Source organism: Globicephala melas, chromosome 14 (genome assembly GCF_963455315.2).
Source record: "Globicephala melas chromosome 14, mGloMel1.2, whole genome shotgun sequence".
Taxonomy (NCBI): Eukaryota; Metazoa; Chordata; class Mammalia; order Artiodactyla; family Delphinidae; genus Globicephala; species Globicephala melas.
Window position 1 is genome coordinate 85,754,545 of NC_083327.1, and position 15,836 is coordinate 85,770,380.

General features: G+C 51.0%; 1 long non-coding RNA gene across 1 annotated transcript; it reads right to left on the minus strand.

Moving 5' to 3' along the window:
* Positions 1 to 1,043: 1,043 nt before the first annotated feature.
* LOC132593379 (uncharacterized) lies at positions 1,044 to 15,119 on the minus strand. The gene is made up of 2 exons (XR_009558817.1): positions 14,713 to 15,119; positions 1,044 to 3,861 (listed from the first exon to the last, which is right to left on the minus strand). It is a non-coding gene; the product is annotated as an uncharacterized lncRNA (long non-coding RNA).
* Between the last annotated feature and the right edge of the window lie 717 nt (positions 15,120 to 15,836).

Genomic DNA, 15,836 nt, shown 5'->3' on the forward strand with positions numbered 1-15,836 from the left:
GCAAACTCCCGCTCTCATTAGGGCTCCCTGTCAGAAATTGGTTAAGGAGCCGGGAATAAGGGGTCATTTTCCTTTAAAATGGAGAGGAGTTTCTTTGGGAAGGAAATTCCCTGAGGAAGTTGTTTTAGAACAAATCACTGTTCAGGAGGAAGCCAGCAAAAGGTGGGAAGAGGTTCCCTTTGATTTCCCAGGCTGTGTATTTGGGCTGAGACCAGACAACGTTTTATGCACATATTAATAGAATGCAAATGAGCCTCCCGAAAGGACAGCGGTATTTGACACGAAGTATTGTCAACAGAAGGGGTTTGGGTGTATTTTTTAAATCCCATCAAGGTGCCTGTCAGGGGGGTGGGGGTGGGGGCGGTATTGGGGGCTCCTGGGAACGAATTCCGGGTTTGCCTTCCAGTTGGGTGGCGAGCAAAGAGCTTTGCAGTATGACCTCCACATCAAGGAGGTTTCTGAAGGTGTGAGCATTCCTTCAGAGTCCCCAGGTGCCGGTGTTTGTTTAGCCCCACTCCGCTCGCCGAGAGCAGGGCTCTGAACCAGGGGCCTCACCAGAATCGCCTGGAGCTTCCGCCCACCCTTTGCCGTCCCCGCCTCGCCCCCAGGCTCTGATTCTGCAGGTCAGGGCGGGCGTTTCCCACTGACGTCCATGCCGCTGGTCCGAGGACCAAACTCGGAGACCCACGGCTCTCAGCATCCATTAGATTCTCAGACCGCCCCCCGCCCCCGCCCCCCGCAAGCTCGCACTGTTCCTAAAAAGGGGGAAGAAAACTGGAGTTTGTGCTACACACGGGATGACGGAGTTATGCTCATCGGTGCCAGTAGGAAGCCTAGCCAGCTCCACAGGGTGAGGCCTGTGGGTCAGGTTGTGGGTGAGGAGGTGAGGGAAACCCACGCTTTCAGGTCGTGCAGTTGTGTTGGTTTTTTTGTTTGTTTGTTTGTTTGTTTTGCAGTTGTCTTTGTACAGAACTGCTCCCTGGTAGGGATATAAAAGCCATTTAACTACAGGTTACATCGTGCTATAAGCTATAGACACAGGAGAAACTCTAATTCCGTTTTATTCATGCAGCTGTTCATTGCTTCACAAACATTTCTTAAATGCCTCCTCTGTGGCAGGCACTGTTGCGGGCTTTCCGGAAGCACTGAGGAACAAGGCAGATTAAACAGATAAACCCTTTCCTCCCCGGTGGAGTTCAGGTGGGGCAACCAGTGAGAAACAGACCAAGTCAGTTACACGGCCTGGGAGGGTGGCCGGTGCTACGGGGCAGAAGGCGAACGGGGGCGTGGGGAGGACAGCTGAGCAGGCATAGCAAGGGGAACAAAGATGAGAAGGTGAGGGGGAAGGAAGCCGGCTGTCTGGGCAAAGTTCTGACCCTGGGATCCACCTGTGGACCCAGGAGGTAGCAAGGACGCCAGAACGGCGAGCGGCCCGGACCAGACTGAGTGTGGCTACCCGACAGAGATGGGACCGCAGTGGCACAAGGTGAAACAGGGCCGGTAATGAGGTGCTACCGTCGTCTGGGGGACGTGGCCTGGACCGGGGCCGTGGGTAGGTGACCCCAGGGACAGGTTCCGCATACGGGGAAGAGCCATGAGGTTTGGATACAGACAGAGAGAAGGAGTTGCCGGGCAGGTCCGAGGTTTTGTGTGATTTCCCAGCAAACACACACGTGCCCGAGGAGGCCATCCACGCTCCACTCAAGAGAGCAGTGGTTTCTGAGCGCGCCCTGACAAAGCAGCAGAGACGGGGGCTTAGAACCACAGAAACGGCTCCTCTCGTGGTCCTGGAGGCCAGAAGTGTGAAACCAAGGCCCTAGAGGAGGATGCTTCCGGCCCCTCCAGCTTTCGGTGGTGCAGACAGTCTTCGGCAGGGACCCCAGGCCCTGGAGGTACCTCCCCTCTCTGCCTCTGTCCTCACAGGCCTGTGTCCAGGTTTCCCCTTTTATTGGGATGCCAATCACACTGGATAAGGGTCCCCCTCCCGGACGACCTCATCTAACTAATCACACCTTCCCTGACCCTATATCTGGGTTACTGGGTGTAAGCCTTCAGCACCTTTCTTTGAGGGGACCCAATACAACCTATGACAGAGAGCTCATTCATGACACACTTGTTTCTTTGTGGGCCCTTCTTCTCCCTCCACCGTTTGCCAAGGCCTGTCAACTGCCCTGTGTGGGGTCCGGATCCCAAGAGCCACCTGCCCAGCACAGTTAATAAATGTGGATTTTGTGGCCTGGGGCGCACTGGATTCTCTTGAGACGTGATGTCTCCCCACAACCTCACAAAGGTGCACGGCCAGGGACTTTCCCTGGCGGTCCAGCGGTTAGGACTTGGTACTTGCACTGCTGAGGACCCAGGGTGGATCCCTGGTTGGGGAACTAAGATCCCAGAAGCCTCGAGGCGCAGCAGAAAAAAGAAAGGTACTATCACATCTTAGGAGACGGGCGCGTTCCAGACACACTCCTGCCCTCAGTGTGCTGCATTCAAAGGAAACACAGCACAGATAAATATACCTGAGGACACCCAGACAGCAAGAGGCAAAAACACTTGGAAGCATCAGACTGGATTCTGAAACTCGGGAATAAACTGTGAGCTCGTTAATGGTCTGCACCACTCTCTGCGGAAACCCTGCAGTGGTGCCTCGTCTGACCCGGAACAAAGCCAGAGTCCCTTCTGGGCCCTGGAGGCACGTGATCCGTGCCCCGTCCCCTGACCGTGGCGTCTCTACTCTCCAAACGCTTTGGTGTCCTCACTGTTCCCTGCACACCACACATACCCCAGGGCCTTCGCACCCGCCGCTCCTCTCCTGGGGTGGTCGGACCCAGATACCCACAGGGGACACGGGAAGGAGCTGCTCCTGGCCAGCCCCTCCCAGCACCCCAAATATCCTTTAACCTGCCCTGTATTTTTTCACAGCATGTATCCTCTCCCATCATACTGTCCAATTTATTTTTTATCTTTGCTTTAAATTTTTACATGGTTTGTCCCTCATCTGCACCAAGTAAACTCCACGAAGGCTCAAAGTGCATTCGTCACATCCTCTAGAGAAGGCCCCCATGTGCTCGGAACTTGGGGGCTTGGGGGCTGGTGATGGGCAAGAGACCCGAGGCCGGCAAACTTCACAAGCGGTTCTGTGTACGTGGTGCTGCCGGAAGTAGACGAAAGCTCCCTGAACCGGAGGGATGGCGGGTAGGCCCAGGCCTCCCGCCGTCGGGCACACAGTCTGCTGAGAAGAACCTTGAATTAGGGAGGAATAAATATTAGGGCTTGAACATGTTTGAGATGTTCGGGCAGCCTGTCTGGGGAGCCTTGAGAAGGAAACTCAGACAGAGAAGGGATTCAGAGACGGACTCGACTCTGAATGGGCACAGGGGTGCCGGGCCTGGACGGACGAGGGAGTAGGCGGGGTGGACGGCAGCCATTGAGACCTCATTCTGCCAAAGGCAGTGAGGAATAGTAACGGGCCTGGAGCAAACCCTGGCTCTGCCACCGGCCAGCTGCGCCCCTGGTCGATTCTCTAGCCTGTCCCAGCCAAGTTCTCATCTGGGAAATGGGTCTAAATAAAACCCAACTGGAAGGGCTTGCATGTTAACAAAATAGATGAAATGTAACCAGGCACGTGCTAAGGATGGAAAGCCTGAAAGTCGCTTCCCAAAGCACGTTAAAGGCAGTAAACAAATCCAGCCTGAAAGCACGACGGGAAACAGAATCCCTTTCTCTTCTGATTCTCAAGGTCCTGTTGCAATTCAAGGTCGGGCGTTTCATCTGCACCCGTTGCGTCTTCATTTGCTCATGGAGCGTCTTCACACACAGAGCGTTTCTGAGTCTGTGCTTGTCCTTGCGGCACTCAAGGTCGTGCTAAAAGAAATGTTCCGGAATTAGGAATTAATCATTAAAACAATGCCCACAGCACAGGGGACTCACTAGGGATAGGGTATTCTGTATCCTGATTACGGTGAAGGTCCACAGAGATATACAGTCGTCAAAAGTCATCCATTGGTACACTTAAGATGGGTGAATTTTTGTTGTGTGTAAATTACACCTCAATAAGGTCGATTAATTATATGATTTTTTTAAATAAAATACAATTTGTCTCTACCCTCTTATTTTACATCATAGATGATTCTTCTGGTAAGAAAAGTTCTATATAAACAAGCTTTAATTATAAAGAAATAAGGTTAATACCCTTAAGCTGGCATGAACATCAGCCTTATTATTTTATAATCAAATAGTCAAAAAAAGAATATAATGTAGGACACAATCTATTGCCGTGGGTAATTTACAGTCGTCTTTGAGAATTACATTTATCCCTTTGACTTAACCTTAAAAAATGACACGTTTGGGCCCAGGAAGAAGATAGAAAGAAAGCAGGAGGGAGCCAAGACCTCCCAGATCGCTCTCTAGCCTCACTCAGGGAAACATAGGAGGAAGGACTTGAAGAAACGTTCACTCTCCAAAACTGAGACACACTTTCTCCTGGTGGTCGGCGGGCTGTCATCCACCACGCTCGGGAACACTCCAACCCAGAAAAGCGGTACTCTGTCTCAGATCAAGACCTTTTTTATCTCTTTCAGAGTTGGGGAGTAGCAATGTTATTTAAATCAAAGGTGTAACTGCACTTTAACTTCTTGTTGCTTTTGTCCTTTTTAATCCTTTCACTTTTGAGGAAGTTCGCCTCAGTGAAGTCTCTTCCTCTTTGAAGAGTTAGGATGTTGGATACCCAGTGCCATGAACCACAGTGAGAACGCTCATTGCCTGGGCACCAGCGAACGGAAATGTGCTGAGTCCATGCAGTTGACACATAACCGACTGTCAAATCCACAGCTCTTAGCGATGGGAACGCCACACAGGTTCCGTGGTAGGATCGGCCTCAAAATTTAGCACTACACACGTATAGGCCTAGGATCACATGACATACCACCAATCCCTTCTTCAGGTACTAGTGGTTTCACTTTTGACATTCAAATCTCTGAAGCATTGGAATCTATCCTGAGTACAGTAAGGGATAATATGGATGTAATTTACATTTTTCCAAAGGCTATCCATGTGTCTGAACATCATTTAGTAAAAGCCCATCTTTTCTCCCACTAAGATCTAAGATGATGCCTTTATCACCCTAAATTTCCATATGCACAGGGGTCAACGTCTCGATTTTCTGTTCTGTTCCCGTGATGTGCTAATCCTACCTTGCTCTATGTATAGAGACTTTATAGTGTATTTTAATGTCTGGAAGGGCTAGCCCTGTCCCCCAAACTAAATTCTTCTTTTTCAAGGTTTTCCTCTTTATTCTTACTTGTTTATTTTTCATGTAGACTTTATAATCAATTTATCTACCTTCAGGGGAAAAAATTTTGGTTTTTATTTGGAATTACATAATATTTTGAAAATTGGGAGAATTGACAACTTTGTATTGCTGAGTCTTCCTATACAAGAATATTGTATGTCTTCCAATTTGTTCAGATCTAATTGTGTGTATTTCAGGAGTGTTTTAAAGCATTTCATATATAAATATATATCTTACATAATTTATATATATTTTATACATTTGTACATATATAATTTGTTTTCTAATTAAACTTTCCATTTTGAGCTATTTGTAGAGTCACACGATGCAAGATCTGTGATAGCGTCACAATTTCACCCAACGATAGCGTCTTTCAGTGATAGCGTCACAATTTCACCCAACGATAGCGTCTTTCAGTGATAGCGTCACAATTTCACCCAACGATAGCGTCTTTCAGCGATAGCGTCACAATTTCACCCAACGATCGCGTCTTTCAGTGATAGCGTCACAATTTCACCCAACGATAGCGTCTTTCAGTGATAGCGTCACAATTTCACCCAATGATAGCGCCTTTCAAAGCTATGGTTCACTATCACAACCAGGATACAGACATCGATATACTCAAGATACAGAAGGATTCCATTCCCACAATGATCACTCGTGTTTCCCTTTTGTAGCCACATCTATGTCCCTCCCTGCCACCACTCCCGCCATAACCCCTGGCCACCACAAATCTGTCTCCATTTCTATAATTTTGTCATTTGAAGAAAGTTACAGAAATGGAATCATAGAGTATGTAACATTCGGGGGCTTCTTTTTCACACTCGGCATAACTCTCTGGAGATTCACCCAAATTACTGAGTGTCTCCATAGTTCATTCCATTTTACTGCTGAATAATATTCCAGTTTGGTTGTTTAACTAGTCAGCCATTGAAGGACCTACACAGTTCAAAGCCATGTTGTCCAAGGGTCAACTGTAGACACAAAAATCTGTAACAAAATATTAGCAAATAAAATTTAGCAAATACATTTTTTAAATACATTTAAATACATTTACTGAACTCCGCGGTATGTGACAAGATCGCCTTTGTGCCCCCAGAACCCTCTCTAGACTGGCTCAAACACTCTCATCATCACCACCTTCACAGACCTTAGCTTCCTCGTGGTAGCCGTGTGCCGAGCGCAGGCACAGTTCCAAGTGTTTTATACAAATTAACCCGTTAAACCCTCAGGGCAACCCAAGATGTATAATAGGTGTGGGTAGTAGCCTAACTTCCAGTCATACACACCTCAGCACAGAGGGGTTAAGCAACACGGCCCGAGCCACACAGGGCAGAATGTGAGCCGGGAAATCAACTAGAGGAATATTAAAGGCCACAAGTTCAAGTTGTTAACACGAACACAGGTACCACCTGCTCCAACAAGCTTCCAACCTCTGCCGTCCAGTCACACCCCTCAGCCTCACCCGAGCCCCGCTCTGGCCTTTGCTGGCTCACTCTGTGCAGTGTTCTGGAACATCGTCCAGTGTTCCCAAACTACCCACACACGTGGGCTGCAAACCCTGGCGCTCCCTCATAAAGAACACAGAAAGCGGGCTTCCCTGGTGGCGCAGTGGTTGAGAGTCCGCCTGCCGATGCAGGAGACACGGGTTCGAGCCCTGGTCCAGGAGGATCCCACATGCCGCTGAGCGGCTGGGCCCGTGAGCCATGGCCTTTGGGCCTGGGCGTCCGGAGCCTGTGATCCGCAACGGGAGAGGCCACAGCAGTGAGAGGCCCGTGTACCGCAAGAAAAAAAAAAAAGAACATAGAAAGCTCCGGGATGACCTCAGGCTCACTCCATCCAATCCTGGGACCTGCCTGCCGCGCCCTAAAGTCCCGCTAGAGCGCCGGTGGTTAGGGGGGGAGTGACTAGGGTCTCCCCCCTCCAGGGTCCTGGCCTCAAAGAGCCAGGGTGGACACAGCCTCTTCTCTGGATGCGAGTTTCTCAACTTGAAATTGAGAGGACCCCCGAGCGGTTGTACAGCCTGAGATCCCGCCTGCGGACACAGCTGGCTTTCCCAGGAGCGCACCTGCTCACATCTGCTGCACCTCGACGTCCCGCCCGCCTCGCGTCGCTTCCTCTTTCCTCCTCCAGAGGGCGCCATGGACCAAGGAGCCGCCGCTCCCTCTGCTACTTAGCGCAAATCTTGACACAGCAAGGGAAAGAATTTAAAATACGCGACGTCTTTGGATTTTCCACATTATTGGTTGACTTCAACTCATGTTCTCTTTTGTGACTGTGGATGACCAAGAGCTGTGTGAATTTTTCACATGCATTCATGTAAAGTGACCTTTTTCTGAAAGGTTAGAAGGTGCAAATTTATATTCTCAAAGAAAGTTTTAATTTTGCCAGAATTATCGGCTTTTAGTATAAAGGCACAGGGATATTTTCCGCCACTAATCATGGCCGTGTTGTCACATATGGACCGAGGATATTAAATAGACAAATATTAAAGACCTCAAGTTCAACTTGTGACACAAATGGCTACCACCTGCTCCGGCAGGACCTGTTGTATTTTCTTTGTCTTCAGCATCATGAAAATGTCTCTTGCTGACATTCTTTCCCTTCGCTGTTTTAGATCTTTCAAGATTCGTGACGTATTAAGTCACACATTTAAAAAAATGTATCAAATTTTGGATCAGGATAATTTCTATTCTAAGACATGGCTCACGTTGTGTTTTTCCCCACACTTAACAAGTGTGGTCCCTACAATGTTGGGATGTTCAGTCTGTGCAAACTCACAGCCAGAAGGATGAGCGGGCAGATGACAGAGGCAGCCGCCAGCGCCAGAGGGAGGCCCTCCTGCCCCAAGGCCCGGGGAATCTATCAAGCAGAAGAGGGCTCCGCAAACCACCCCCTTCCGGGCTTGTCTGGGGCACAGAATGGGCTCAGGACAGGAATGATGATCTTTACAAAAGAAGAAGGCTGTGGACAAGGAGAGGAGCGGAAACCCAGGCGTATGGGACGCTGCAGAGGGAATGTCTTCCCAAGCACAGCAGCCCGCAGTCCAGACCCGCTCTGCCGCAGAAGCCGTCACCAGGGCTGGGCCCGGGGAGCTCAGCCACCACGGAACCTTTGTTCTATTTCTTGGCTTTTTTCCTTCCTGGAATTCGGAGCCTGGCAACAGCATGGAGTCCTTAGCAGGTGGCTCAGCAAAGGCACCAGGAAACAGTCAGGAGGTCCAGGAGAGCTACAGGAAACACTTTCTTCGTAATTTTGTCCTTATTTCTCCTGTTTTTCTCCCACTGGCACCTATATTAACCTCTTCTGGAGGTTAGCAGAATATTGTTTTTTTTAATTGAGAAATATAATCCACATATCATAAAACTCACCCTTTTAAATTCACAAGGCTGTGCGACAGTCACCAGGACCAGTTTTAGACCATTTTCATTGCCCCCAAAAGAAGCCCCTCCCCATTCGCAGTCACTCCTGTTGCCCCTCCCCCCTCGCCCCTGGCAGCCACTGTCTCTCCTGTCTCAGAAGATGTTAGGGGCTGAACTGTGCCCTCCTCCTTCCTGCCAAATTCACATGTTGGGGTCCTAACCTCAGGACCTCAGAATGTGAGCATATCTGGAGATGGGCCTTTAGGAGAGGATCATTGAAGTGAGGCCCTTACAGTGGGCGCTAATCCAGTCTGACTGCTGCCCTTCTAAGAAGAAGAGATTCGGACACAGAGAGACCCAAGGATGCAGGTGCACAGAGAAGAGTCCCTGTGAGGACACAGCGGGGAGACGGCCGTCTGCAAGCCAAGGAGAGAAGCCTCAGGAGAAACCAAACCTGCTGACACCTTGATCTTGGAGCGCCAGCCTCCAGACCTGTGAGAAAATAAGTGTCTCAGCACCCCCGTCTGGTCTTTCGTTAGCGCATCCCCAGCGGACTAATACAATAGCCTTTCCTGTTGTGGATGCTTCATCCGAATAGAATCATTTCATACAAATAGAATCAGATGTAGTTTTTCACTTAGCAAAAGGTGAAACTTTTCCAAGGTTCATCCGTGTTGTAGCAGATATATAAGAACTTAATTCCTTTTTATGGCCAACTAGTATTCCATCGTAGGGATAGACCACATTTTGATTATCCATTTATCACTAGATGGACATTTGGGTTGTGGTCACTGTTTGACTATTAAGAATAATGCTGTTATGAAAAGCATGTACGAGTTTTTGCGTGAACATATATTTTCAATTATCTTGGGTATATACTTAGAAGTGGAATTTCTGGGTCACACGGTGATTTGATGTTTAACTTTTTAAGGGACTGTCAACTGCTTTCCAAAGCGGCTGCAGCATTTTACATTCCCACCGGCGACGTGCAAGGGCTCCGCTTTCTCCATATCGTCACTAAGGCTTGTTACCGTCTGTCTCTTTTATTAGGCCACTCTAGTTAGTGAGACAGCTGGTTGTGGTTACGGTGTTCTTTTGGGTCGAGAATGGGGAACGTAACATAGTTTCCTTCTCTGTGCCTCCCTTTCCAATGTTTTCACAAACATCAGAAACATAATCAATGGTCGTGAGGCCCATTATCGAATCTTACATGATGGTTTTGTAGCTCATCCAGGTTGGCAGTGTTGACCTTGTCTAAGTGTGCGTGTGCGTACGTGTGTGTGTGCGCGTGGGGTGTGTGTGTGTGTGCACGCACAGACATGTACATGTGTGTCCTCCTCCCACGGGAAGAGATCATCTCCTGCTCAGAGTGACTTTGTCGGTTCCCTGGACCATCCTCCCCACACAAGGTTGCAAACTCAGCTGGTGCTTGACAAACACTGCGAGCTTCTGGGATGGGCTCTTCCAGAGAGGCTCTGAGAGCCCACTCCCACCGTGACGGTCCCCGGGCTGCCCCTCTCGCTGCCCTTCCAGAACACAGCTCTGTCGCCCCTTTACTCCCTGAGGCTTGCTGCCATGGAAGTTCCTCTGCCCCTGTGACCTGCGCCCCTACACCTCCCCAGCTCAGGCTTAGGCCACGGAGCCCGGCCGCCCACTGCCCTTGCTGTGGCGTCTGCTCCGTGGGCCCCTCCAGCCCCCTTCTCAGCATGTGCCTTTCTGGGCCTTCCCCACCCCTGGTCCTTATCTGCATCCCTACTTCGTTTTCCTCCATACTGCTTATTACATCTCAGCAAACTATTTTTATATATATAATTTACTTGTCCGAGATTTTATGTAGTTTCATAAATGTTTTACTTTTCTGACTTCCTGGCCGTCTCCCTCCTCCAGAATCAATGCCCACCAGACCTGGGATTTGCGTTTTGTTCACCTGTTGCATCTCTACCACCAGAACACAGCCTGGCACACAGAAGGGGCACCATGGTGTTCCTTGAGCTGAACGTGTGTTACACTGCTCAGAGGAAGAAAGAAAACCCAACAAGCTGATGAAAACCCTGGTCACTCTCGTGATGATCCTAACCCCGTCAGAGGAGAAAATGAGAGGCAGTAGCTTCAAGTTCAAGTAACCCAGCGACTCTGATCATCTTAAAGGAATGTGTTTAAACTTTGATCATGAAATACCATAATATAATTGAAATCTTTTCATGTCAAACTTGAATCTGTGCTTTTAAAGTAATTATTTAAAGTCCTTGAGATCTCCATAAACTTCTTCCTGACAAGTGTTGGGCTTCGCCCTGGTAACAGAAATGGGAGGGCTTCAGAGGAAGAAAAATCTTAAGATACAACAGGTGGGAAATGTCACACATAATTAAAGTACAAATATACCCAGACCTTCTATTTCACAAGCAGCAAGGTTCCAAATGATGTCACAGAGGTTTACGAAAAGAAATCATCATCACATTAAACCCAAACGTTTCTTTCCTAGTGTTGCATCAGAACACGGTGGTCTGGTCAAAACAGGACTAAAGCCAGCACGACCAAGGCATTCAGAAATCTATTTTTTAACTTCGTAACTCTCACAGAGCCCGCTGCTGATGACAGAATTAACCTCTGAAAATCTGAGGTCCGGGTACACATTACACAAAAAACAAGCTACAGTTCATAAAGGAAAGATGGCAACAGTAATTGGACTGCAACTCTGACGAGTTGACTTGCCTTCACTGAAAATTCCAATGTTGACGTCTTAACCCCCAGAACCTAGAAGGTGACCTCACTTGGAATAGGGTGGCTGAGATGTAAGTAGGTAGGATGAGGCCATACTGGAGCAGGATGGGCCCTGATCACATATGACTGGGGTCCTTACAAACAGCAGAAACTTGGCCACAGACACACCCATGCGGGAGAGCGCCAGGAACGTGAAGGCGGACTTGGGGAGATGCACCTACAGCTCAGGGTCCCTGAGGATCGCTGGGGCCGGGGGCGAGGCCTGGAGCAGATTCTCCTTCACAGCCTCAGCGGGACCCAGCCCTGCCCACACCTCGCTCTCCAGAATTATAAGACGATAAAGTTCTGCTGTTGAAGACACCCAATTTGTGTCACTTTGTTACAGAAAACTAATAGAGTACCCATATCTGAAATTCAGGTACCTTTGTCTATTTGGCTGGGGGAAGCTATTTTTAAAATCACAGAATATTCTGTGTCAGATTTTGACCTGAGGGTCGGTGCTATGAATGCCACTAATTTAAGGAAGGAGAAACCTAAACTGTTAAACTCTGAGGAAAAAAAAGAGTACTGAGATCCCAAATCAAGGAAACTGCAATTCCATTTGTGTGGCCGCACTGTCACCTTGGAGACAGGAGACCTGAAGGGCCAGAGACACATGGAGGCTGCTTCTGGGAAAGCCACCCCTACCTCACGAATGTCCTCGAGACACTGGCCGGCTCTTCTTCTAGAGGGGCGGCCACGGGCTCAGAACAAAAGGGTCCCCATCCTGCATCCGTCCAGTGCACAAGTGCAGCCCTGGCCGTGGCTCAGAGGGACCGTGATGAGGGGCACAGGGACGTCCTCTAACAGTCCAACCAAGGACGTCAGGAATGTCTCTGAGATGTTAGTCTATCACAGATTCGTCTCCTGTTAAATTAATAAATACTTCTTAAGGCTTCTGTTTGTTTTGTTTGTCGTCTGTTTGTGGCCTGCGAGTCTTGGGATAAGATGTGGAAGTTTACCACTTGCTGGGTAAAGCAGTCCCCAATCCATTATTTATTTATTTATTTATTTATTTTGTGGTACGCGGGCCTCTCACTGTTGTGGCCTCTCCCGTTGCGGAGCACAGGCTCCAGGTGCGCAGGCTCAGCGGCCATGGCTCACGGGCCCAGCCGCTCCGCAGCATGTGGGATCTTCCCGGACCGGGGTACGAACCCGTGTCCCCTGCATCGGCAGGCGGACTCTCAACCACTGCGCCACCAGGGAAGCCCCCCAATCCATTTTTATCTTCAACTTGCCTCTCCTTTGAGGATCCCCTTAGTTCTAGAGGCTGCACCTGTCTTCTCTCCCCGCATTTCAGTCGTTAAGAGAGTTCAGTGCACGGAGAGTAGTGGACTGTGAACCAGCAGCCCTCAGGACGTGGTCCAGTGTCGCCAGAATCCCCAAGACCCTTCCGAGTAGTCCAGGAGAGCAAACCAATTTTCTCCACGGTCAGAAATTCTTCTTTCTTTCACTCTCATCCCGTCGTGAGTGCACATTAGGGTTTTCCAGGGGCTTTATGACAAATGATTTTCTAACAGATCAAACGAAGAAGCAGGTATGAGAATCTGGCTGTTTTCTATTAAGCCAGACATTTAAAGAAATCTGCAGAAACATAAAACAACGCCATTTTCCTTTGGTTTGGAAAATATAGCGGGTTTTTTCCGTAAAAAAATTTATGTTGACGCGCAATGGCTTTATTACTGTCTCAAAATAAACTAACGAGTTGACTGAAAAAAAGAGAGAGTCCATCGTGGGTGACATCCCCCAGAAGCACGTGGACGGCTGGTGTCCCTGGGCCCCGCTTCGCACCATCGTTGGTCAGCGAGGCAGAGAGACGCCAGCGGTTCAGTGTGAGCGGTGCAGGCGGGCTCGTCACCTGCTGGCCTCCTGGCCAGCCCGTCCCACACGGGGATCCGGGTGACGTCCGCGTCTGCCTCGGCAAGGCCCGCCCTGTCCCCCTGCACCTTGCCCGCCTCCCCCTCCTCCGCTGTCACCTGGAGAGCCTCCATCAGAAGCAGCGCTCCGGGCCACGCCGCGTGCGCACCCTGCTTTGCCTCCGTCCTCGGCCCTTCGGCCCTTTGCCCTCCACGCTCGCCCGCGCCAGGGCCGCTGTCCGCACCTTCGGTGGCTAGGCCGAACCCCTGACGCAGCCCGCCGCCGTCCTCGCGCTCGCATCTGCGCGCGGACCCCGCCGACCACCTTCCCCGCGGCCAGCCTGCAGCGCAGCAGGGGCCCCGCACCGCGGGGCTCGTGATCCCACCGCCCAGCGAGGTCTCCAGCTCCCAAGTCCACTTCCTGCGGCCTCTCTCCTCCCTGCTCTGCTGGCTGCGCACCGCCCCCCCCCCCATGATGCGACCTCAGTTTCTACTTCACGGGGAGAAGCCGGCCCCCCGCAGAGCCCTCCACTCCCCGTCCCATCGCCGCGCCCGCCTTGACCCGGCCCCTCCTCCAGCCTCCTCTTCCCTCCCGTTATCCCCCCTCCTCACAGGCGTGCCCCCACCTTCCCACCTCCCCGGGGCCTCGCTCTGTCTTCTCCCGCCGTAAGCCTCTCTGTCTGCGTTTCTCTTCATCATGATTTAAACATGCTCAAACCTCTTCCATGTTAAAAAAAAAGAAAAAAAGAAAAGAAAGCCGGCATACACCGCACCGTGACCCCGGCAGCTGCTCCCTTCCCTGCAGAGTGGAAGCTGAGAGCGCGGCCCCGCAGCTGCTTCCAGCCGCACGTCTCTTGTCCATCTGTCCACCCTCCCCAGTCTCGTCTTCCTTCCCACAGTGCACGGACATGGCTCTTGCAAGGACACTGGTGATCTGCATGTAGTTAATCTGTGGATGCTTCTTGGTCCCTATCTCACATCTGATGCTGTTACCCAAACACCCAACTCTCACCCAGTGACTTCTGTCTCACTCCATCCTCACACCGGCCCCTGCCCCCCACCTGGAACCCCCAGCCCCCCAGAGCCCTCCTCTGTCCTGTCGCTGTCACTGGAATTCTCCAGACACCCCGCCCTCCAGACACTGTCTCACCTTCTCTCTCTTCAATATGTAACAGTCACTGGGTGGAAATAGTTGGACATCTCAGACACATCTGGAAGGCAACACGGCCCAAACTGACTCACAGGCACACACCGTCCCCGGCGTGCTCCTGCCGGGTGCACAGCCCCTGGTGATGCGGCATCGGAGCCGGGAGCCTGGTGACCGTGCTCGGCCCCTCCCTCCTTGGCCCTCAACCAGTTCAGCTCTGTCACTTCTGCATCTGGACCCTCTGAGACCCGTTATCCCCTCTGCATCCCTCGACACCACCTCAATTCAGGCCTTGCTCACCTGGGCAAATCCTGCCACCTGGACTTCCGGCCCTTGGTCTCCAAACCAGTGCCCACGCCTGACCTCAGAGCAGTGTCTCCAGGACGATGGCCACATCACATCAGCGCCCCATTTAAAAAATATCCCGTGGCCTGCTGCTCCCAAATGCTTTAGTGTGACCTAATGTGGTCCCTAATCGTTTAGCAGCTCCCATCCCGCGCCCCCATGCGCAGCCCTCTCTTATCTCTGTGTTTTCAACCGCCCTTCTCTGTGCCCGGGAGGGAAGATCACCGGGCTTCTCCTGCTCGACTCCCTCTTCCTCAGGGAAGCCTTCATTGTCCTCTCCGTCCTGGCGGACTGGCCTCCCTGACGTGCTCAAGGCTCTGGGCCCCCCAGCTCTGCGTGCAACACACGCGTGCAGCTGTGCAGTGTCACACCCACCCCCAAAGCGTGTCGTTGTGAGCAAACTGACACCCTGTCTCGTGCTGGAGGAGAATCTCCTTCTGGATCACACAGCTTCAGTTATGCTGCCGAATTTCCCTGTTTGAGGATGTGCGTGTGTGTGTGTGCGTGTGTGTGTGCACGCGCGTGCACGTGTGCCCTGGTGGGGTCAGACGCTTCCCTGGTTTTGTTTACATTCTGTGATGGCAGCCTTGTTCCCTGCAGAAGCCCAAGAAAGGGAGCCGTTCCCAGCTGGCTTCCGGATGCAGCCTTGTCGCTCCATCTTTAACCCTTTATCACCCTCCCCGCCCGCCCCCATTTCCCAACATGCCACCTGACCCCAGGGAGAGAACGTATCCTCTGTCTGTGGTTCTAGTGGTTTGTTTCCACCAGGTGCCTGTCAGTCCCTTCCCTGCAAGCAACGTTCTCACCCCAACCCATGAATGTAGCCGTAGCGCAGGATGTACAGGACAGGCGCCATCCCTGAAACGACAACAGACAGCAGACGGGACGCCCCTCCCGCTGGCGACCGTCCACACGCCCCTCGAGTCCAGATTCCTTGGATTTTGGCAACTTCATTTCACTGCCAGGAAACCAGTTTTCAACTTTTCAGTATTTCTATTTCGTCCCCTACCAACGAAAACATTCAGATTTTCATACCAACGGTATTTCGTAGAAGAAAATAGTCTTAATTGAAGGCATGG